The following is a 24739-nucleotide window of genomic DNA, read 5'->3' on the forward strand; positions in this document are numbered from 1 at the left end:
GCAGCTCCAGAACTATGTTGAATAAAAGTGGTGAGTGGACATTCCTGTTTGTTCCTGACCTTAGGGAAAAAGCTCTCAGTGTTTTCCCATTGAGTATGATGTTCACTGTGGGTTTTTCATATTAGGCCTTTATTATGTTAAGGTATGTTCCCTCTGAACCTACTTTTTTTTTTTCCATTTTTCATTTTTGTTTTTGTTTTTTTTTAGAGAGCATATGCATGAGTGGGGAGGGGCAGAGGGAGAAGGAGAGAGAATCTTAAGCAGGCTTCACACTACTGGATGCTTAATTAACTGAGCCACCTAGGCACCCCTGAACCTACTCTGTTGAGGGTTTTTATCATGAATGCATGTTGTACATTGTCACATGTTTTTTCCTGCATCTATTGAAATGATCATATAGTTTTTATCCCCCTCCTTTTTTTTAAAGATTTTATTTATTTATTTTTTCATGAAAGACAGAGATAGAGAGAGAGAGAGAGAGAGAGAGGCAGAGACACAGGCAGAGGGAGAAGCAGACTCCATGCAGGGAGCCTGACGCGGGACTCCATCCCAGCACTCCAGGATCATGCCCTGGGCCGAAGGCAGGTGCCAAACTGCTGAGCCATCCAGGGATCCCCTATCCCCCCTTTTAAAAAGAAGATTTTATTAATTTATTTGTGACAGAGAGAGAGAGAGCCTGAGCAGGGGAGTGGGGCAGAGGGAGAAGTAGAAGCAGACTCCCCATGGAGCAGGGAAGCCTCATGTGGGGCCTGATCCCAGGACCTTGAGATCATGACCTGAGCTGAAGGCAGACACTTCACTTACTGAGCCACCCATCTTTTCTCTTATTGATGTGATGTATCACACTGATTATTCTACAAATATTAAACCAGTCTTGAATCTTGAGAATAAATCCCACTTGACTGTGGAGTTAGATTTTGTTTAATATATTGTTGGATTTGGATTGCTAATGTTTTGCTGAGGATCTTTTTCATCGATGTTCATAAGGGATATTGACCTATAGTTATCTTTTTCGGTGGTATCTTTAACTGGTTTTGGTATCAGGGTGATACTGGTCTCAAAGAATGAATTTGAGTTTTCCTTCCTCCTCCGTTTTTTGAAATAGTTTGAAAATAGGTATTAACTCTTTTTTAAATGTTTGTTGGAATTCATCTGTGAAGCTCTCTTGTCCTGAATGTTTGTTTGTTGGGATCTTTTTGATTACTGACTCAATTTCTTTGATGGTAAACAGTCTATTCAAATTTTCTATTTCTTCCTGCTTCACTTTTGGTAGGTTATAGGTTTCTAGGAAGTTACTCATTTCTTCTAGGTTGTCCAGTTTGATGGCATCTAATTTTTCATAATATTGTTACAATTACTTGTACCTCTGTGCTGTTGGTTGTTATTTCTCCTCTTTCATTTGTTGAGTCCTCCTTTCCTCCCTCCCTCCCTCCCTCTCTCTCTCTCTCTTTTTGCTTTGTAAAGATTTATTTATTTAAGAGTGAGGAAAGCAGTTGAGGGAGAGAGAGAAAGAAAAAGGGAGACAGAGGGAGAGAATCTCCAGCAGACTCCAGGCTGAGCGTGGGGTGTGATCTCACAACCCTGAGATCGTGACCTGAGCCAAAACCAAGAGTAAGACACTTAACTGACTGAGCGACCCAGGCACCCCTCTCCATTTTTGTCTTTAAAGATTTTTAAAGTTAATCAATTAATTTGAGAGAGAATGTGTGCATGTGCATGAGTTGGGGAGGAGCAGAGGGAGAGACAAAAGCAGACTCCACACTGAATGTGGAGCCTTACATGGGGCCAATCCACCACCCTGAGATCATGACCTTAGCCCAAACCAAGAGTTGGATACTCAACTGACTAAGCCACGCAGGTGCGACCGCCCCCCCCCCCCCTTTTTAAATGAACCTTGCTAGTAGTTTTTGATCTTTTCAAAGAACTGGCTCCTGATTTCAATGATTGGTTCTTTTTTTTTTTTATGGTGAAAAAATTTATATTTAGATTTATAGCTCACTGGACTCAGTTTAGATTATCCCAATTTTGTTGGCAACATCCAAAGCCTCACAATGAGGAGCCAGTCGAACATATTCTTTCTTCTCTCAATCAGGCCTGATCAAGGTGTTGACTCTGGCCACATCAATGTCATAGAGCTTCTTCACAGTCTGTTTGATCTGGTGCTTATTGGCCTTGACATCCACAATGAACACAAGTGTGTTGTTTTCTATTTTCTTCATGGCTGACTCAGTAGTCAGGGGGAACTTGATGATGGCATAGTGATCAAGCTTGTTTCTCTTGGGGACGCTCTTTTAAGGATATTTGAGGTGCCTTTGGAGACACAGGGTCTTGGGTTATCGGAATGTAGGTGACATATGGATCTTCTTTTTTATGTGACCGTGTATGCCTTTCAGCACCACTTTCTTAGCTTTCAAAGCCTTTGCTTTGGCTTCAGCTTTGGGAGGGGCAGAGGCTTCCTTCTTTGCCTTCGGCTCCATCTTCATGAAAGGCTCAGTGATCAGCTCTATTGTTTTAGTTTCTATATCATTTTTTAAAAATTTTTTATTTATTTATGATAGTCACACACACACAGAGAGAGAGAGAGAGAGAGAGTCAGAGACACAGGCAGAGGGAGAAGCAGGCTCCATGCACCAGGAGCCCGACGTGGGATTCGGTCCTGGGTCTCCAGGATCACGCCCTGGGCCAAAGGCAGGCGCCAAACCGCTGCGCCACCCAGGGATCCCTATATTATTTATTTCTATTCTAATCTTTGTTATTTCTTTCCTTCTGCTGGTTTGGAGTTTTGTTTGTCCTTTTTCTAGCTCCTTCATGTGTAATGTTAGGTTGTTTATTTGTTATTTTTCTTCCTTCTTGAGATATTACTATCAGCTTTCCTCTTGGAACTGCTTTTGTGGTATCCCAAAGATTTGGAACTGTTGGGTTTTCATTTCTATTTGTTTACATGTAATTTTTTTTTCTTCTTTGATTTCTTGGTTGACTCATTTATTGTTTAGTAGCATATTATTTAACCTTCGTGTATTTGTGTTCTTTCCAGGTTTTTTCTGTGGTTGATTTCTAGTTTAGTAGCATTGTGGTTGGAAAAGATGCATGGTATGACTTCCATCTTTTTGAATTTGTGAAGACTTGTTTTGTGGCATAAGGAGAAGTCTATTCTGGAGAATATTCCATGTGCACTTGAGAAGAGTGTGTATTCTGTTTTAGGATGGAATGTTCTGAATATGTCTGTTAAATCCATCTGATCTAGTGTGTCATTCAAAGCCACTGTTTACTTGTTGATGTTCTGTTGGGATGATCTGTCCATTGATGTAAGATATTAAAATCTCCTGGTATTATCGTATTACTTTGATTATTTCCTTTAGGTTAGTAACTTTTATGTATTTAGGTGCTCCCATATTGTATGTGTAAATATTTATAGTTGTTAAATCCTCTTGTTGGATTGTCATTTTAATTATTATAGAGCTGTGCTTCTTTGTCTCTTGTTACAGTCTTTTTTTTAAGTCTGTTTTGTTTGATTTTAAGTATTGCTACCTCAGCTTGCTTTTGATACTTGTTTGCATGATAAGTGTGTTTCTGTCTCCTTACTTTGAATCTGCAGGTGTCTTGAGGTCTGAAATGAATCTCTTGTGGGCAGCACATAGATAGATCTTGCTTTTTTGTCTATTCTATCATCCTGGTCTTTTGATTAAAATGTTTAAGTCCATTTACAAAGTAATTATTATTATTATTAGTTTTGAAATTTATTCATGAGAGACACAGAGAAAGGCAGAGACACAGAGAGAAGCAGGCTCCCTGCGGGGAGACCAATGTGGGACTCGATCCCAGGACCCTGGGATCAGAGCTGGAGCTGAAGGCAGATGCTCAACCACTGAGCCACCCAGGTTCCCCAACAAAGTAATTATTGATAGATTTTTTTTTTAAAGATTTTATTTATTTATTCATGAGAGACATACAGAGAGAGGGAGAGACAAGGGAGAGAGAGAAGCAGGCTCCATGAAGGGAGCCAAGTGTGGGACTCAATCCCAGGACTCCAGGATCATGCCCTGGGCTGAAGGCACACTCTCGACCACTGAGACACCCAGGCGTCCCAATAGATATGTATTTATTGTCATTTTGTTTCTTGTTTTATGGTTATTTTTGTAGTTCTTCTCTGTTCCTTTCTTACTTTTTTCTGTCACAGTTTGCTGGCTTTCTTTAGTGATTTACTTGGATTCTTTTTTCTTTATTCTTTGCGTTTCTATTACTGGTTTCTGATTTGTGTTTACCATAGATTTGTTTATACCACCTGCATAGAACAGTGTATATGAAATTGATGGTTGCTTAAGTTTGAACTCATTGTTTATGCCTCTGCCCCTCATGAGTCAGGTATATGGTGTCATACTTTACATCCTTTTATTTTGTGAATCCCTTGACTGATTTTTGCAGAAGTACTCATTTTTATTGCTTTTCTTTTTTCTCATACTCACTTATGGTCTCTTTTCCATTCAAAGGGTCTCTTTAATATTTCTCGCAGGGCTTGTTTAGTGATCATGAATTCCTTTAGTTTTTGTTTGCTTGAGAAACTCTTGATCTCTCCTTCCATTCTGAGTAATAGCTTTGCTGGATAGATCATTCTTAGCTGCAGATATTTCCCTTTCAGCACTTTGAATATATCATACCACTTCTTGCCTGCAGACTTTCTCCTTAAAAATTCACTGATGGCCTTATGGGGTTTCCCCTTGTTTATAACGGTCTTCTTTTCTCTTGGTGCCTTAAAATTTTTTTCCTTGTCACTTTTTGTTGTTGTTGTTATTTTTAATTACTATATGTCTTGGTGTGGACTGCCTTGTGTTGATTTTTTGAGGGGAAGGTTCTCTGTACCTCCTGTATCTGGATATCTATTTCCTTCCCCGGATTAGAGAAGTTTTTAGCTATTATTTCTTCAAATAAATTTCCATCACCCTTTTGTCTCTTCTCCTTCTGGATCTCTGTGATGTGAATGTTTTTATGCTTGATGGAGTCACTGAGTTCTCAAAGACTGTCCTCAGTTTATGTATTTTTTTCCTTCTCATTTGCTCTGCTCAGTTACTTTCCATTACTTTGTCTTCCAAATCATTAGTTCATTCCTCTACTGCATCTAGCTTGCTCTTTGTTCTATCAAGTTTACTTTTAATTTCATGTATTGTGTTCATCATCTCTGATTGGATCTTTTTTATCTCTTTGTTAAAGGTCTCAATGATGTCCTCCACTCTTAGGTCTAGTGAGTATCTTTATGATCTTTACTTTAAATTCTCTATCAGGCATATTAGTTATATCCATTTCGCTTAGGTCTCTTGTTATGGTTTTGTTCTCTTCTTTCATTTGGGACATACTCCCCTGTCTCCTCATTTTGTCTAACTCTGTGTCTATTTCTGTGAGTTTGGAGACAGCTATATCTCATGCTCTTGAAGGTAATGGCCTTATGAAGAAGAGGTTTTGTGGTGTGCCCTGTGATGTAGTGTCCCCCATGCTCCCCAGGGCCTGTGCTTCAGGGAGTATCTCCTATGTGTGCTGCGTGTGCTTTTCTGTTGAGTCCTGATTTTTTCCTTCAGACCAGTTGTCTGCAGAAGCTGTCTTTGTTTATTGTGGGCAGTGGGGGTGTATTTTAACCCACATGTGGACTGATCTGCTTGTAAGACGAGGCCTGCCATTGTTGCCAGAACTGAGGTCCTGCAAAATGTGCTGGTTGGGAGATGAATTGGTGGGGTTTGTGCCAGTATTCTGGGAGACTAAGCAAGCCTGACTGGGATGGGTGGATCTACTGAAGCATAGAGGGGACAAGGCTTGGTGTAAGTGTTCACCATGTTAGTGTTCACTCTATGCTGGTCCCTGCAGGTGGCCTGGTGTTTATGCTGGGGAGTGGGGGAGGGAAATGGCTCATGATAGCTTCTGTGTTCCTGGAGGAGTCTCTCCTTGATCCCTACCTCTCTGGGCCATGCCCTGAGATGAATAAATCACTCTCCCTCCTGTCTCCCCAGTGTTTTACAAACTGCTGCTACCAGGCTGTATCTGCTCTGGTTGTTTGTTGTGCTATCTTGTTAAGGTTGGAGACTCTGTTTGCTAAGGCCCTCTGGGCTCTCTAGAGCCCAGTCCTCCAAATTTTTTAAATTCCAGGTTTTAAGTTCTGCTGGTTGTAAGAACTCAAAAAAATTCAGCTCCTCTCAATTTCAGAACTAAATATTATGGGGATTCATCTTCCCTGTGTGGGCTTCTCAGTGTGAAAATCTGTTTTTTTACTCCTTCTCTAGCCACTGGCTACCTCCTCATCATGGATGACCATGGTTTTTCTCTTTCAACTGTCTTTGCCCTTCTTACCTTCTTTGATGTTCCTCTTCTTTACCTTTAGCTGTATGGTTTGTCTGCCAGTCTTCAGATTGTTTTCTGGGTTACTTATGCTGATGTGTTATCTTGTTTTTTTTTTAATTTTTTTTTTAATTTTTATTTATTTATGATAGTCACAGAGAGAGAGAGAGAGAGAGAGGCAGAGACACAGGCAGAGGGAGAAATAGGCTCCATGCACCGGGAGCCTGACGTGGGATTCGATCCCGGGTCTCCAGGATCGCGCCCTGGGTCAAAGGCAGGCGCCAAACCGCTGCGCCACCCAGGGATCCCTGATGTGTTATCTTGTATCCATGGGACAAGGTGAGCTTAGGATCCTTCGACTATGCCATCTTCTCCAAATAATAATTATATGAAAATGGTTCTTTTTCTTTATAGTTATTTTATGCCCTTTTTTCTCTTGTCCAGCTGCATTGTCTATAGCTCCATATTTTATCAAATGCAGTGATGAGTAATGGTCGTGATAGTGGGCATATTTGTCTTGTTCCTAACTGTAGAGAGACTGTCATTAGTGTTTTCTAATTTTATCTTTTTTTCATGTTAACAAAGCTTCAACTAGTCCCTATTTAAATTTTTGTTTTTGGGGATCCCTGGGTGGCGCAGCGGTTTGGCGCCTGCCTTTGGCCCAGGGCGCGATCCTGGAGACCCGGGATCGAATCCCACGTCGGGCTCCCGGTGCATGGAGCCTGCTTCTCCCTCTGCCTGTGTCTCTGCTTCTCTCTCTCTCACTGTGTGCCTATCATAAATAAATAAAATTAAAAAAAAAATTAAATTTTTGTTTTTGTTTACTTTTTTTTTTAAAGATTGTATTTATTTATTCATTAGAAACAGAGAGAGAGAGAGAGAGAGAGAGAGAGAGAGAGAGAGGCAAAGACACAGGCAGAGGGAGAAACAGGCTCCACGCAGGGAGCCCGATGCGGGACTCGATCCCGGGACTCCGGGATCACTCCCTGGGCCAAAGGCAGGCGCTAAACCACTGAGCCACCCAGGGATCCCCTGTTTACTTGTTTTTCCTGAAATCAAGGATGTATTTTGAATATCTTTAAATGACCTTTAAAAAAATAAATAAATGACCTTTAAACATTTATGGAAATGATTTTTTCCCTGAGTCTGTTTATAAATCTATCTTAATAGATTTACTAATATGAAACTGTACTTACATTCCTGAAGTAAACACTATTTGTTATGTTTTGTTAATATTTTATTTTGGATATTTGCATCATTATCATGTGATATTAGCTGGGTTTTTGTTATGTTTTTGATTTTTTTGTTTTGAGGGTATTTTAAACTCAATTTTTTGGTGTCCATGGTGTGCTTGTTTCATGTATTAGTCTGTTAGGGCTACCATAACAATACCAGAGACTGGATTGCTTAAAAAAGAGATACTCATTTTCTTAATTTTCTGGAGGCTAGTAATCCAAGACCAGGGTGCCAACAGGCTTCATTTCTGGTGAAGCTTGTCTTCCTGGTATGCAGAAGACATTCTTGCTGTGTCCTGATATGGCCTTTCTCCTGTGTGTTCAAGGCAAACTCTGTAGTGTCTTATAGAACTGATGTCTTCATAAGAAGAGAAACAGATTAGGGCACCACTCTGTGACCTCAGTTAAATAACTTTAAGTAGCTCCTTATAGGCTCTACTACCAAATGTAGTCACACTTGGGGTTAGGCTTCAATCTATGAATTTGGGGTGATAGGTCACAAGTCAAAAAAATTTGCAGGTTTTCTTTTTTTATGCTCTGAAATTGTTTATTTTTAAAGATTTATTTATTCACAAGAGACACACACAGAGAGGCAGAGGCATAGGCAGAGGGAGAAGCAGGCTCCCTGCAGGCATCCTGATGTGGGACTCGATCCCAGACCTCAGGGTCATGCCCTGAGCCAGAGGCAGATGCTCAATCGCGGAGCCACCTAGGCATCCCGCTCTCAAATAATTTAAATGGCATTAGAATTATTTGCTCTTAAAAGATTTGGTAGAAATTCTATTGTGCAATTGAAATGTCAGGACCTAGTGTTTTTTTTTTTTTTTTTGTCTTTTTTTTGGTCAGGGAGAAATGGCTTTTTTTTTTTTTATATATATATTTTTAATTTTTCTTTATTTATGATAGTCATACAGAGAGAGAGGGAGAGAGGCAGAGACAAAGGCAGAGGGAGAAGCAGGCTCCATGCACCGGGAACCCGACGTGGGATTCGATCTCGGGTCTCCAGGATCACGCCCTGGGCCAAAGGCAGGCGCCAAACCGCTGCGCCACCCAGGGATTCCCAGAAATGGCTTTTTGATAGTTTCTTGTTTTTTAATGTTAATGGCTCTTTAAACTTTATCCTTGGAGTCAGATTTGGTAATTTTTTTTTAAATTATCTATTTTTTCCAGGTTTTCAATTTTATTTGCATAGGATTATGTATGGCAGTCTCACAAGATTAGTGAAATATATTATACAGTGGTTTTTCTCCTTTGACATTTCTTTTTTTTTTTTTTTTTTTTTGAGAGAGAGGACTGTGGATTTTATTTTATTTATTATTTTTTTTTATTAACTTTTATTGGTGTTTAATTTACCAACATACAGAAAAACACCCAGTGCTCATCCCGTCAAGTGTCCACCTCAGTGCCCGTCACCCATTCCCCTCCAACACCCGCCCTCCTCCCCTTCCACCACCCCTAGTTCGTTTCCCCGAGTTAGGAGTCTTTATGTTCTGTCTCCCTTCCTGATATTTCCCAACATTTCTTTTCCCTTCCTTTATATTCCCTTTCACTATTATTCATATTCCCCAAATGAATGAGAACATACACTGTTTGTCCTTCTCCGATTGACTTATTTCACTCAGCATAATACCCTCCAGTTCCATCCACGTTGAAGCAAATGGTGGGTATTTGTCGTTTCTAATTGCTGAGTAATATCCCATTGTATACATAAACCACATCTTCTTTATCCATTCATCTTTCGATGGACACCGAGGCTCCTTCCACAGTTTGGCTATTGTGGCCATTGCTGATAGAAACATCGGGGTGCAGGTGTCCCGACGTTTCATTGCATCTGAATCTTTGGGGTAAATCCCCAACAGTGCAATTGCTGGGTCGTAGGGCAGGTCTATTTTTAACTCTTTGAGGAACCTCCACACAGTTTTCCAGAGTGGCTGCACCAGTTCACATTCCCACCAACAGTGTAAGAGGGTTCCCTTTTCTCCGCATCCTCTCCAACATTTGTTGTTTCCTGCCTTGTTAATTTTCCCCATTCTCACTGGTGTGAGGTGGTATCTCATTGTGGTTTTGATTTGTATTTCCCTGATGGCAAGTGATGCAGAGCATTTTCTCATGTGCATGTTGGCCATGTCCATGTCTTCCTCTGTGAGGTTTCTCTTCATGTCTTTTGCCCATTTCATGATTGGATTGTTTGTTTCTTTGGTGTTGAATTTAATAAGTTCTTTATAGATTTTGGAAACTAGCCCTTTATCTGATATGTCATTTACAAATATCTTCTCCCATTCTGTAGGTTGTCTTTTAGTTTTGTTGACTGTATCCTTTGCTGTGCAAAAGCTTCTTATCTTGATGAAGTCCCAATAGTTCATTTTTGCTTTTGTTTCTTTTGCCTTCGTGGATGTATCTTGCAAGAAGTTACTGTGGCCAAGTTCAAAAAGGGTGTTGCCTGTGTTCTCCTCTAGGATTTTGATGGAATCTTGTCTCACATTTAGATCTCTCATCCATTTTGAGTTTATCTTTGTGTATGGTGAAAGAGAGTGGTCCAGTTTCATTCTTCTGCATGTGGATGTCCAATTTTCCCAGCACCATTTATTGAAGAGACTGTCTTTCTTCCAATGGATAGTCTTTCCTCCTTTATCGAATATTAGATGGCCGTACATTTCAGGGTCCACTTCTGGGTTCTCTATTCTGTTCCATTGATCTATGTGTCTGTTTTTGTGCCAGTACCACACTGTCTTGATGACCACAGCTTTGTAATACAACCTGAAATCTGGCATTGTGATGCCCCCAGCTAAGGTTTTCTTTTTTAAAATTCCCCTGGCTATTCGGGGTCTTTTCTGATTCCACACAAATCTTAAAATAATTTGTTCTAACTCTCTGAAGAAAGTCCATGGTATTTTGATAGGGATTGCATTAAACGTATAAATTGCCCTGGGTAACACTGACATTTTTACAATATTAATTCTGCCAATCCATGAGCATGGAATATTTTTCCATCTCTTTGTGTCTTCCTCGATTTCTTTCAGAAGTGTTCTATAGTTTTTAGGGTATAGATCTTTTACCTCTTTGGTTAGGTTTATTCCTAGGTATCTTATGCTTTTGGGTGCAATTGTAAATGGGATTGACTCCTTAATTTCTCTTTCTTCAGTCTCATTGTTAGTGTATAGAAATGCCATTGATTTCTGGGCATTGATTTTGTATCCTGCCACGCTACCAAATTGCTGTATGAGTTCTAGCAATCTTGGGGTGGAGGCTTTTGGGTTTTCTATGTAGAGTATCATGTCATCGGCGAAGAGGGAGAGTTTGACTTCTTCTTTGCCAATTTGAATGCCTTTAATGTCTTTTTGTTGTCTGATTGCTGAGGCGAGGACTTCCAGAACTATGTTGAACAGCAGTGGTGAGAGTGGACATCCCTGTCTTGTTCCTGATCTTAGGGGAAAGGCTCCCAGTGCTTCCCCATTGAGAATGATATTTGCTGTGGGCTTTTCGTAGATGGCTTTTAAGATGTCGAGGAAAGTTCCCTCTATCCCAACACTCTGAAGGGTTTTGATCAGGAATGGATGCTGTATTTTGTCAAATGCTTTCTCTGCATCTAATGAGAGTATCATATGGTTCTTGGTTTTTCTCTTGCTGATATGATGAATCACATTGATGGTTTTACGAGTGTTGAACCAGCCTTGTGTCCCAGGGATAAATCCTACTTGGTCATGGTGAATAATTTTCTTAATGTGTTGTTGGATCCTATTGGCTAGTATCTTGTTGAGAATTTTTGCATCCATGTTCATCAGGGATATTGGTCTGTAATTCTCCTTTTTGGTGGGGTCTTTGTCTGGTTTCGGAATTAAGGTGATGCTGGCCTCATAGAACGAATTTGGAAGTACTCCATCTCTTTCTATCTTTCCAGACAGCTTTAGTAGAATAGGTATGATTTCTTCTTTAAACGTTTGATAGAATTCCCCTGGGAAGCCATCTGGCCCTGGACTCTTGTGTCTTGGGAGGTTTTTGATGACTGCTTCAATTTCCTCCCTGGTTATTGGCCTGTTCAGGTTTTCTATTTCTTCCTGCTCCAGTTTTGGTAGTTTGTGGCTTTCCAGGAATGCGTCCATTTCTTCTAGATTTCCTAATTTATTGGCGTACAGCTGTTCATAATATGTTTTTAAAATCGTTTGTATTTCCTTGGTGTTGGTAGTGATGTCCCCTTTCTCATTCATGATTTTATTAATTTGAGTCTTCTCTCTCTTCTTTTTAATAAGGTTGGCTAATGGTTTATCTATCTTATTAATTCTTTCAAAGAACCAACTCCTGGTTCTGTTGATCTGTTCCACAGTTCTTTTGGTCTCGATATCATTGAGTTCTGCTCGAATTTTAATTAACTCTCTTCTTCTGCTGGGGGTGGGGTCTATTTGTTGCTTTTTCTCTAGTTCCTTTATGTGTAAGGTGAGCTTTTGAATTTGAGATCTTTCCAGTTTTTGAATGTATGCTTGTATTGCGATGTATTTCCCCCTCAGGACTGCTTTTGCTGCATCCCAAAGATTTTGAACGGTTGTATCTTCATTTTCATTAGTTTCCATGAATCTTTTTAATTCTTCCTTAATTTCCTGGTTGACCTTTTCATCTTTTAGCAGGATGGTCCTTAACCTCCACGTGTTTGTGGTCCTTCCATATTTCTTGTTGTGATTAAGTTCTAATTTCAAGGCATTATGGTCTGAGAATATACAGGGGACTATCCCGACCTTTTGGTATCGGTTCAGACCCGATTTGTGACCCAGTATGTGGTCTATTCTGGAGAAAGTTCCATGTGCACTTGAGAAGAATGTGTATTCAGTTGAGTTTGGATGTAAAGTTCTGTAGATATCTGTGAAATCCATCTGGTCCAGTGTATCATTTAAAGCTCTCGTTTCTTTGGAGATGTTGTGCTTAGAAGACCTATCCAGGGTAGAAAGAGCTAGATTGAAGTCACCAAGTATAAGTGTATTATTATCAAGGTATTTCTTGAGTTTGGTTATTAATTGGTTTAAATATTTGGCAGCTCCCACATTCGGGGCATATATATTGAGGAGTGTTAAGTCCTCTTGTTGGATAGATCCTTTGAGTATGAGATAGTGTCCCTCTTCATCTCTCAGTATAGTCTTCGGGGTAAATTTTAATTTATCTGATATAAGGATGGCTACCCCTGCTTTCTTTTGAGGACCATTTGAATGGTAAATGGTTCTCCAACCTTTTATTTTCAGGTTGTAGGTGTCCTTCTGTCTAAAATGAGTCTCTTGTAGACAGCAAATAGATGGGTCCTGCTTTTTTATCCAGTCTGAAACCCTGCGCCTTTTGATGGGGTCATTAAGCCCGTTCACATTCAGAGTTACTATTGATAGATATGAGTTTAGTGTCATCATATCTATTCAGTCCTTGTTTCTGTGGATTGTTCCACTGAACTTCTTCTTAAAGGGGAATTTTAAGAGTCCCCCTTAAAATTTCTTGCAGAGCTGGTTTGGAGGTTACATATTCTTTCAGTTCCTGCCTGTCTTGGAAGCTCTTTATCTCTCCTTCCATTTTGAATGAAAGCCTTGCGGGGTAAAGTATTCTTGGTTGCATGTTCTTTTCATTTAGGACCCTGAATATATCCTGCCAGCCCTTTCTGGCCTGCCACGTCTCTGTGGAGAGGTCTGCTGTTACCCTAATATTCCTCCCCATAAAAGTCAGGGACTTTTTTTCTCTTGCTGCTTTAAGGATCTTCTCCTTATCTTTGGAATTTGCAAGCTTCACTATTAAATGTCGAGGTGTTGAACGGTTTTTGTTGATTTTAGGGGGGGATCTCTCTATTTCCTGGATCTGAATGCCTGTTTCCCTTCCCAGATTCGGAAAGTTTTCAGCTAGGATTTGTTCAAATACATATTCTGGCCCTCTGTCCCTTTCCGCGCCCTCGGGAACCCCAATTAAACGTAGGTTTTTCTTCCTCAGGCTATCATTTATTTCCCTTAATCTATCCTCATGGTCTTTTAATTGCCTGTCTCTTTTTTCCTCAGTTTCCCTCTTTGCCATCAACTTGTCTTCTATGTCACTCACTCGTTCTTCCACCTCGTCAAGCCTCGTCGTTAGGACTTCTAGCTTGGATTGCATCTCATTTAATTGATTTTTAATTTCTGCCTGATTAGATCTAAATTCTGCAGTCATGAAGTCTCTTGAGTCCTTTATGGTTTTTTCTAGAGCCACCAGTAGCTGTAAAATAGTGCTTCTGAATTGGCTTTCTGACATTGAATTGTAATCCATATTTTGTAACTCTGTGGGAGAGTGGGCTGTTTCTGATTCTTTTTTTTGAGGGGTTTTCCTTCTAGTCATTTTGCTCAGTGCAGAGTGGCCAAAAACAAGTTGTATTGGGAAAAGGAGAAAAAGAGAGAGAAGGAAAGAAAAGAGAAAAAGAAAAAAGAGAAAGAAGAAAAAAATAGGGGAAAAAGAGAAGAAAAAGAAAGAAAAAGAAAGAAAGGAGAAAAAAGAAAAAGGGGGGGTGGGGGAAGCAATCAGAAATCAAGAAGAAAGAGAGAGAGAAAAAAAAAAAGCACAAAACAAAACAAACAAACAAAAAAAAAAAACAAAAACAAAAACAAAAAAACAAAAAACAAAAAAAACCACGGGGGAGTATCTTCCGATTCTGTGTAGTTTAAGTCCCTTGATTTCCCTTGGAACTGGTCCGTCTCGCTGGTCTTCTGGGGGAGGGGCCTGCTGTGCTGATTCTCAGGTGTTAGCACTTGGGGGAGCTGCTCTGCCCCTGCCTGGTGCAGGGCTCGGTGGGGGTTGTTCACCCCGTGAGGCCCCGGGAGGAAGCCACAGTGGCGGGGGCAGCTCTGGGACCCTGGAGTCAGCCCCCGCAGTAGCTCCGGGGCTCTCCGTCTGCAGGGCCTGGGGGCTCCGGGGCGGGGCCGCTGATCTGCTCAGCTCCAGGCAGGAGCGTCCTTGCTGTCCTGGGCCCTCCCGGCCTCTGCCTGTCCCGGGGGAGGCCGGATCCTGGGCTGTGTCCCGGCGCCCTGTGCTCCGGAGCCTGCGCTGTTGGATTCGCGCTCCCGGCGGTGCAGCCCCCTCCGCGGAGCCGCCGCCCGAGCCCCTCCGAGCTGCTCCCGGAGCCGCGCAGCCCCCTCCGCGCGGAGCTTCTTCCTCTGCGCGAGCCGCCGCCGCTCAGCTGTTCCCGGAGCCGCGCAGCCCCCTCCGCGGAGCCGCCGCCCGAGCCCCTCCGAGCTGCTCCGGGTCCCGCCGAGCGCTGCAGCCCTTAGGGAGCTCGGCGCATCTCCCGGGGCGCAGTTCCTCTGTTACTGTCCCAGGGAGCCCGAGGGCGTCCCCGCCTTTCTGGGGATCCTGCTCCAATTCCCGGGGAGCCCCTTTCCGCGGGGAAGGTCGGTGCAGCTCCTGCTCCTCCGGGACGGGGCTCTCCTGTCCTGGGGACACTCGCCCCGGCCTCAGCCCGGCTCCTCGCGGGGCCCCTCCCCCTTGGAGGCCTTTTGTTTCTTTATTTCTTTTTCCCCGTCTTCCTACCTTGATAGAAGCGCGAACTCTTCTCACTGTAGCGTTCCAGCTGGTCTCTCTTTAAATCTCAGGCCGAATTCGTAGGTTTTCAGGATGATTGGATGGTTTTCTAGGTAATTTGCTGAGGACAGGTGACCTGGAGACCCTACTCCTCCGCCATCTTGCCCCTCCGTCTCCTTTGACATTTCTTTCTTTCTTTTTTTTTTTTTTTTTTTTTTTTTTTTTTAAATATTTTTCTTTCTTTATTTATTTATGATAGTCACAGAGAGAGAGAGAGAGAGAGAGGCAGAGACACAGGCAGAGGGAGAAGCAGGCTCCATGCACCGGGAGCCCGATGTGGGACTCGATCCCGGTTCTCCAGGATCGTGCCCTGGGCCAAAGGCAGGCGCCAAACCACTGCGCCACCCAGGGATCCCTGACATTTCTTATTTTAGCTTTTTTTTTTTTTTTTTTTTTTTTTTTTTTTTTTTTTTTTTTTTTTTTTTAAATTTTTTATTTATTTATGATAGTCACAGAGAGAGAGAGAGAGGCAGAGACACAGGCGGAGGGAGAAGCAGGCTCCATGCACCGGGAGCCTGATGTGGGATTCGATCCCGGGTCTCCAGGATCGCGCCCTGGGCCAAAGGCAGGCGCCAAACCACTGCGCCACCCAGGGATCCCTGACATTTCTTATTTTAGCTTTTTTTTTTTTAATTTATTGAAGTATATTTGACACAATGTTACATTAGTTTCAGGTGTACAACAGTGATTGGACCGCTATGTACATTATGCTATGCTCACCACATGTGTAGCTGCCATCTGTCACCACAGAACACTATTACAATACTTTTGACTATATTTTCTGTGCTGTACTTTTGATCCTCATGACTTATTCATTTCATATATAAATGGAAGCCTGTACCTCCCACTCCTTTTCACCCATTTGACCCATTCCATACGCCCCTCCTCTCTGGCAACTACCAGTTCTCTGAATTTATAGTTGTTTCTGCTTTTTTGTTTGTTTGCTTTGTTTTTTTGGATTCCACGTGTAAGTAAAAACCTATGGTATTTGACTTTCTTTGTCTGACTTAATTCACTTCCTTCCTAGGTCCATCCATACTATCATAAATAGCAACACTTCATTCTTTTATATGACTGAATAATATACCATTGTATACCACATCTTTGTCCATTCTTGCTATCAGTGGTCTTTGGGTTGCTTCCATATCTTGGTTTTTGTAAATAATGCTGCAATAAACATAGGATTTATCTTTTTTGAATTAGTGTTTTTGTTTACTTTGGGTAAATACCACTAGTGGATTTACTATACTATATGGTATTTCTATTTTTAATTTTTTGAGGAATCTCTATATTTTCTTTTTTTTTTTTAAGATTTAAATTCAGTTAATTAACATATAGTGTATTATTATTATTATTATTATTATTTTTTTTTAATTTTTATGATAGTCACAGAGAGAGAGAGAGAGAGAGAGGCAGAGACACAGGCAGAGGGAGAAGCAGGCTCCATGCACCGGGAGCCCGATGTGGGACTCGATCCCGGGTCTCCAGGATCGCGCCCTGGGCCAAAGGCAGGCGCCAAACCGCTGCGCCACCCAGGGATCCCCCATATAGTGTATTATTAATTTCAGAGGGTAGAGTTCAGTGATTCATCAGTCTTATATAACGCCCATGGCTCATTATATCACATGCCCTCCTTCATGTCCATCACCTAGTTACTCCATCCCCCACCCTTCTCCCCTTTAGCAACCTTCAATTTGTTTCCTATGATTAAGAGTCTCTTTTGTTTTGTTTCTTGAATTCCACATATGAGTGAGATCATATAATTGTCTTTCTCTGATGGACTTATTTCACTAAGCATAATATCCTCTAGTTCTGTCCACACCATTGCAAATGGTGATATTTCATTTGTTTTTTTGGTAGCTGAGTGTATATATATATAGTCCATTGTATGTGTGTGTGTATATATATATATATATATATACACACACACACACACACACACACACATATATATATACATCCATATATATCTTCTGTATCCATTCATCTGTCAATGGACATCTGGGTTCCATCCATAGTTGGGTTATTGTGGAGATTGCTGCTATAAACATTGGGCTGCACATTCCCCTTTAGATCACTATATTTGTATTGTATCTTTGGGGTAAATCCCTAGTAGTGCAATTGCTGGATCATAGAGTAGCTCTATTTTCAACTTTTTGAGGAACTTCCATATTGTTTTCGAAAGTAGATGCACCAGCTTGCATTCCCACCAACAGTGTAAGAGGGTTTCCCTTTCTCCACAGCCTTGCCAACATCTTGTTTCCTGACTTGTTCATTTTAGTCATTCTGACTGTTGTGAGATGGTATCTCATTGTGGTTTTGATTTGTATTTCCCTAATGCTGAGTGATGTGGAACATTTTTTATGTGTCTGTTGTCCATGTGTAGGTCTTTGGAGAAATGTCTGTTCATGTCTTCTCCCCATTTCTTGACTAGCTTATTTGTTCTTTGGGTGTTGAGTTTTATACTAGCCCTTTATCTGATAAGACCTTTGCAAATATCTTCTCCCATTCTGTCGGTTGTCCTTTAGTTTTGTTGATTGTTTCCTTTGCTGTGCAAAGGCTTTTCATCTTGATGAAGTCCCAGTAGTTCATTTTTGCCTTTGTTTCCGTTGCTTTTGGAGACGTGTTTAGCAAGAAGTTGCTGTGGGCAAAGTCACGGAATTTGCTGCCTGTGTTCTCCTTTATAGTTTTGATAGATTCTTGTCTCACATTTAGGTCTTTCATCCATTTTGAGTCTATTTTTATGTATGGTGTAAGAAAATGGCCCAGTTTCATTCTTCTGCATATGGCAGTCCAGTATTCTTAACACCATTTGTTAAAGAGATGATCTTTTGTACTGTTGGATATTCTTTCCTGCTTTGATGAAGATTAGAACTGAAGGTTCATTTCTTGGTTTTCTATTCTATTCCATTGATCTATGTGTCTGTTTTTGTGCTAGTACCATACTGTCTTGATGATCACAGCTTTGTAACAGGTAGAAGTCTGGAATTGTGATGCCTCCAGCTTTGGTTTTCTTTTTCAACATTTTTTTTTTTGGCTATTCAGGGTCTTTTCTGGTTCATACATTTATTTGTTCCAGCTCTGTGAAAAAAGTGGATGGTATTTTGATAGGGATTGCATTGAATCTATAGATTGCTCTAGATAGTATAGACATTTTAACAATATTTATTCTTCCAATCCATGAACATGGAACCTTTTTTCCATTTCTTGGTGTCTTCCTCAATTTCTTTCATGAGTATTCTATAGTTTTCAGAGTATAGATCCTTTGCGTCTTTGGATAGGTTTATTCCTAGGTATCTTACAGTTTTTGGTGCAGTTGTGAAGGGTATTGACTCCTTAATTTCTCTTTCTTCTGTCTCATTGTTAATGAATAGAAATGCAGTGGATTTCTGTGCATTGATTTTTAAATCCTGCCATTTTTCTGAGTTTCTATGGGAATTCTAGCAATTCTAGGGTAGAGTCTTTTGGGTTTTCCACATAAAGAATCATGTCATCTGCAATGAGTGAGAGTTTGACTTCTCCTTTGCCAATGTAGAAACTTTTATTTCTTTTTGCTGTCTGATTGCTAAGGCTAGGACTTCTACTACTATGTTGAACAACCGTAGTTATAGTGGACATCTCTGTTGTGTTCCTGACCTTAGGGGAAAAGCTCTCAGTTTTTCCCGATTGAGAATGATATTTGCTGTGGGCTTTTCATATATAGCTTTTATGATATCCAGGTATGTTCCCTCCTTCTCTACTATGAAGAGTTTTATTTTTTTTAAATATTTTTTTAAATTTTTTTAATTTATTTATGATAGAGAGAGAGAGAGAGAGAGAGAGAGGCAGAGACACAGGCAGAGGGAGAAGCAGGCTCCATGCACCGGGAGAGAGAGAGAGAGAGAGAGAGAGAGAGAGAGAGAGAGAGAGGCAGAGACACAGGCAGAGGGAGAAGCAGGCTCCATGCACCGGGAGCCCGATGTGGGACTCGATCCCGGGTCTCCAGGATCGCGCCCTGGGCCAAAGGCAGGCGCCAAACCGCTGCGCCACCCAGGGATCCCCCTATGAAGAGTTTTAATCAAGAAAGAATGCTGTAGTTTGTCAAATGCTTTTTTTGTGTGTGTCTGTTGAGAGGATCACATGGTTTTTGTCCTTTCTTTTATTAATGTCGTGTATCACATTGATTGGCAGATATTGAACCACCTGTGTAGCCCAGGAATAAATCCTACTGGGTCATGGTGAATAATCCTTTAAATGTACTGTTGGATCCTATTGGCTAGCATCTTGGTGAGAATTTTGGCATCCACGTTCATCAGGGATATCGATCCGTAATTCTCCTTTTTGGTGGGGTCTTTGGTTTGGGGATCAAGGTAATGTTGATTTCATAGAATGAGTTTGGAAGTTTTCCTTCCATTTCTATTTTCTGAAGCAGTTTCAGAAGAATAGGTATAAATGCTTCTTTAAATGTTTGGTAGAATTCCTCTGGAAGCCATCTGGCCCTGGACTCTTGTTTTTTGAGGGGTTTTTGATTACTACTTCGATTTCCTTGCTGGTTATGGATTTGTTCAGGTTTTCTGTTTCTTCTTGTTTCAGGTTTAGTGGTCCATAATGTTTCTTGGAATTCGTCTTGCCTAATTTTTTCCAGATTGCCTAATTTGTTGGCACACAGTTCCTCATAATATATTCTTATAATTGTTTGTATTTCTTAGGTGTTGGTTGTGCGCTCTCCTCTTTCATTCATGATTTCATTTATTTGGGTCCTTTCTGTTTGCTTTTTGATAAATATGGCAAGGAGTTTATTGATCTTAGTAATTCTTTCAGAGAACCAGCTCTTAGTGCTGTTGATCTGTTCTACTGTTCTTCTGGTCTCTATGTTATTGATTTCTGCTCTAATCTTTATTAAGCTGGGTTAGGCTTAATAAAGATTCTCTTGCTGGGTTTAGACTTTATTTGCTGTTCTTTTTCCAGCTCCTTTAGGTGTAAAGTAAGATTGTATATTTGAGACCTTTCTTGTTTGTTTGTTTGTTTGTTTTTTAAAAGATTTTATTTATTCATGAGAGACACAGAGGGGGCAGAGACATAGGCAGAGGGAGAAGCAGGCTCCATGCAGGGAACCTGACACGGGATTCGATCCCGGATCCCCAAGATCACGCCCTGGGCTGAAGGCAGCGTTAAACCGCTGAGGCACATGGGCTGCACACCTTTCTTGTTTCTTGAGAAAGGCCTGTATTGCTGTATACTTCCCTCTTAGGACTGCTTTTACTGCATCCAAACGGTTTTGAATAGTTGTGTTGTCATTTTCATTTGTTTCCATGAAATTTTTAAAATTCTTCTTCAATTTCCTGGTTGACCCATTCATTCTTTAGTATAGTGCTCTTTAAACTCCAGGTATTTGAGTTCTTTCCAAATTTCCTCTTGTGATTGAGTTTGTGTTTCAAAGCATTATGGACTGAAAATATTCAGGGAATGATCCCAATTCTTGGTACCATTTGAGACCTGATTTGTAACTCAGTATATGATTTATTCTGGAGAATGTTCCATGTGCATTTGAGAAGAACGTGTATTTTGTTGCTTTAGGATGGAATGCTCTGAATATATCTGTGAAGTCCATTTGGCCCAGTGTGTCATTCAAAGCCCTTGTTTCCTTGTTGGTATTCTACTTAGATGATCTCCTTATTGCAGTAGGTAAGGTGTTAAAGTCCCCTACTTTACATACCTAACAATGTGTTTCTTTAATTTTGTTATTAATTGGTTTATATAACTTGCTGCTCCCATGTTTTGGCATAAATATTTATAATTGTTAGATCTTCTTGTTGGATAGACACTTTAAGTATGATATAGTGTCCTTCATCTCTTACTACAGTCTTTGATTTAAAATCTAATGTGTCTGATATGATGATTGCTACCCCAGCTTTCTTTTGATGTCCATTAGTATGATACATGGTTTTCTCCCCCCTCACTTTCAATCTGGAGGTGTCTTTGGGTCTAAAATGAGTCTCTGGCAGACAGCGTATCAATGGGTCTTGCTTCTTTATCCAATCTGATGCCTCATGTCTTTTGATTGGGGCATTTAGCCTTTTTTCATTCAGAGTAACTTGAAAGATATGAATTTAGTGCAATTGTATTACCTGTAAAGTCAGTGTTTCTGTATATTGTCTCTGTTCCTTTCTGGTCTATGCTACTTTTGGGCTCTCTTCACTTAAAAGATCCCATTTAATATTTCTTGCAGGGCTGGTTTAGTGATCACAGGTTCTTTTAATTTCTGTTTGTCTTGGAAGCTCTTTATCTCTCCTATTTTGAACTAGATCTTAGCTGGATAAGATGTTCTTGGCTGCATATCTTTCTCGTTTAGCACCCTAAATATATCATGCCAGTCCTTTCTGACCTGTGGATAGGTCTTTTGCCAGTCTTATGTTTCTACCCATGTAGGTTATGGACTTCTTGTCTTGAGCTGCTTTCAGGATTTTCTTTTTGTCTCTGAAATTTGCAAGCTTCACTATTATATGTTGGGATGTTTACCTATTTTTATTGATTTTTGAGGATTCTCTGTGCCTCATTGAATGCCTATTTCCTTCCCCAGATTAGGGAAGTTCTCAGCTATAATTTGCTCAAATATACCTTCTGCCCCCCCCCTTTCTTTTTCTTCTGGGATCCCAATTCTAATATTGTTCATTTTATGGTATCACTCATCTCTTGAATTCTCTCCTCATGATCCAGTATTTGTTCATCTCTCTTTCTCTCAACTTCTTTCCTCTCCACCATTTTGTCTTCTTATGCCTCATTTATCCAAGCAGTTAGAGCTTCTGTTTTTTTAAAGATATTATTTATTTATTATAATAAAGACACAGGAAGAGAGAGAGAGGCGGAGACACAGGCAGAGGGAGAAGCAGGCTCCATGCAGGGAGCCCGATGTAGGGACCCGATCCTGGGTCTCCAGGATCAGACCCTGGACTGAAGGCAGCTCTAAACCACTGAGCCACCCAGGCTGCCCACTTCCATTTTTTAAAATTGCATCTTACTAATAACCTTTTTGATTTTGACTTGATTAGATTTTAGTTCTTTTATTTCTCCAGAACAGGATTCTCTAGTGTCTTCTATGCTTTTTTTTCAAGCTCAGCTAGTATCTTTATAATCATTATTCTGAACTCTAGTTCCAATGTCTTTTTTATATCTATACTGATTAAGTCCCTGGCAGTCAGTACTGCCTCTTGTTCTCTTTTTTGAGGTGGGTTTTTCCATCTTATTCTGTCCAGAGAAGAATAGATGGAGGAGAGAATATAATACTAAAATAGCAACAATGGCCCCAGAGAAATAGACACTAAGTGGAGGAGAAGAGACTCGAAACTGAAAAGAAAATATTCTCTCTCTCTCTTTTTAAATTATCAGACAGTTGAAGAGAACAGCATAATATGCTAGATCCTGGGTATATTTTGGTCTATTAGAAAACTAGACCCCAAATTTGTGATGAAAGTTAAAAAAAAATGCATATATATTTTTTACTTTCTTTTTTATTTTATTTTATTTTATTTTATTTATGATAGTCACAGAGAGAGAGAGAGGCAGAGACACAGGCAGAGGGAGAAGCAGGCTCCATGCACCGGGAGCCCGATGTGGGATTCGATCCCAGGTCTCCAGGATCGCGCCCTGGGCCAAAGGCAGGCGCCAAACCGCTGCGCCACCCAGGGATCCCTATTTTTTACTTTCTTTACAATTTACTATATATACATACATACACACAAAATTAAATACAATGAAAGGAAACAATGTAACTGTTAAAATGAGAATTAAAGATAAAAAGAAAAGAAAGAATAAAATGAGACAAATGAACGGAACTAAACAATACAATAGGTTTTGAGTATATTTTGATTTGTTTGTTAGAAGAAATTACATCCCAAAATTGTAAAGAAAGAAACACACACACGGTTAAATACAATCAAAGGACGACGGAATGTAACTGTAAAAATGAAAATTAAAAAGGACTTAAGATGGGATCCCTGGGTGGCTCAGCTGTTTAGTGCCTGTCTTTGGCCCAGGGCGTGGTCCCGGAGTCCCGGGATCCAGTCCCACATCGGGATCGCTGTGTGGAGCCTGCTTCTAACTCTGCCTGTGTCTCTGCCCCTCTCTCTCTCTCTCTCTCTCTGTGTGTGTGTGTCTCATGAATAAATAAATAAAATCTTAAAAAAAAAACTTAAGAGTGGATAAAATAAGAAATTGGTTGAAAAGGAAAAAAAAAATTGATATAATGAAGATCATGATTAAAAAAAACTATGACTTCCATATAGCATTTTACCCTAGTGCTGTGGTTTTGCAGTTCTGATTGGTAAATTTGTTCTTAGCCAGATTTTCTTGTTGATCTTCTTGGGGAGGGGCCTGGTGCACTGATTCTCTGGTATCTTTGCCAGGTATAAGCAGTTCTGGATTGCTCTAGGTGGCTTTTGTTCCCTGAAGGCTTTCTGTGCGCTGTAGAGGATGAGAGTGAAAATGGTGGCCTCCCAATCTCCAGCCTAGGAACTCAAAGCTTGTGCCTCCCACTCTTCAGTGCTCCCTCAGGGGAAAGCAGTCAATTGCTCTTATCTCCCTGGTCTCTGTTTGTACTCTATGTTCACCCAGCTGTGACCAAACATGTCTATCTCAGGCACATGGCCCCGTTTGAGTCTCCCAAGCTTTGCAGAAACCTGTGGTATGCACCCATCCTGCTCCTCCTGGGACATGGGAGAGGGGGAGGGGTCTCACCGTAGTTCTGACACTTATTGGGCCCCTGCTCAGAGAATGGCTGCCCAACTGAGCCACAGTTTGAGGTTTATGGCAACCCCTAGCTGAAAGCCCACTCCTGGGTCCCCTGATTACAGCTGGCTTCCCCACTCTGACATCTGGTACTCTGCCACATTGAGGCACCCCCATTCTTTCTGTGACCATGGGGATCCTGAGACCACACTGTCCCACCTAGGATTCTGTCCTGTTTCACCACCTGAGCACCTTTGAGGCAGGGATGCTCTCACTGGAGCAGACTTGTAAAAGTTGTCATTTTGCATTCTACTGCTATATCACTTTCTGGTAGCTAGCTGAGAGGCGCTCCCATTCCCTGAGGTTTCTCTTTCCATATCAATTCGGATTCACTTTTCTGCACCTCCTACCTTGCAGAAAGTGGTCGTTTTTCTATTTGTAGGACTGCAACAGTTCTTTTCTGAGATCTCTGGTTGAGTTCACAGGTATTCAGAATGATTTGATAGCTATTTAGCTGAATTCTCAGGACCAGACAAAACTAAGATCCCCCTACTCCTCTGCCATCTTCCTCCCTCCTCCTCTATATTATTTTCTACAGTGGCTGCACCAATTTACATTTCCATCAACAAAGCACGAGGGTTCCCTTTTCTCCACATCCTTGCCAACACTTGCTATTTCTTGTCTTTTTGATAGTGTCCATTCTGACAAGTGTGAATTGATACCTCATCATGGCTTTGATTAGCATTTCCCTGAATAGTGACATTGAGCATCTTTTCATGTGTCTGTTGACTCTATGTTTTCCTTGGAAAAAATGTTTATTCAGGTCTCTGCCCATTTTTGGATTGTTTGATTTCTTGGTGTTATGTAAGTTCTAAATTTGCATATTAACCCCTTGTTGGATATATAAATTGCAAATGTCT

The 24739-nt window shown here is 40.8% G+C and overlaps 1 protein-coding gene and 1 pseudogene across 2 annotated transcripts in view; one reads left to right on the plus strand and one right to left on the minus strand.

The window, feature by feature from the left end:
• Positions 1-24739, plus strand: part of PCCB (propionyl-CoA carboxylase subunit beta) — a 103470-nt gene that overhangs the window by 46333 nt on the left and 32398 nt on the right. The window lies entirely within an intron of this gene.
• LOC121479124 lies at positions 2010-2477 on the minus strand (annotated as a pseudogene).

This window comes from Vulpes lagopus, chromosome 19 (assembly GCF_018345385.1).
Source record: "Vulpes lagopus strain Blue_001 chromosome 19, ASM1834538v1, whole genome shotgun sequence".
In the NCBI taxonomy this organism is placed as follows: domain Eukaryota; kingdom Metazoa; phylum Chordata; class Mammalia; order Carnivora; family Canidae; genus Vulpes; species Vulpes lagopus.